Here is a 633-nt window from a genome sequence, read left to right as displayed (position 1 = left end):
CTAACAGATACTACCCTCTGTTCTCTCAGCCTTAGATATACATGGGATTTGATAAACTAGTCTATAAATTAAAACTGACTCCATAAAAACAAAAAGTCAGTGACAGGCGGAGTCTATAACAATTTCTATCTTGAACATTCAGTAACATCTAAAATGGAGTGAGGCAGCATATTCTTTGTCTATCTCCTTAATTTCTTGGAGATTTTAGGTATAATTATACTAATGTGCCCATCTGTTCTAATTTAATTAAATTCTATGTTTTTGTGCAGCTGGAGATTGCTCTGCATTTTAAATTGATGTAATGATTGCATTGTTCAATTAAATGGAGTTGCATGAAAAGATCGTACTGCATTACCTCTGGATATACTTGTTGCTTATTTTGATTTTAATCCCCTTACTTTGAAATTGTATGGATAATGCCGTACTAAATTCTGGTGGTGCCTCAACTTAAGTACCATATTCATCTGCATCTAAATTTTTTCTGAAACCCTGAGTGTATATGTATATATATGTATATATATATATATGATTGATTGATTGATTCTAGTTTCAGCTCATGAGCTGTGGCCATGCTGGGGCACCGCCATTTGGTGTTGCTACTTGGTTTTACTTCACGAAAGCTTTTTAGCAACT

Source organism: Octopus sinensis, linkage group LG10 (genome assembly GCF_006345805.1).
Source record: "Octopus sinensis linkage group LG10, ASM634580v1, whole genome shotgun sequence".
NCBI classification, from domain to species: Eukaryota; Metazoa; Mollusca; class Cephalopoda; order Octopoda; family Octopodidae; genus Octopus; species Octopus sinensis.
The sequence above is the reverse complement of the archived record's forward strand: the minus strand, read 5'-3'. Positions refer to the sequence as shown.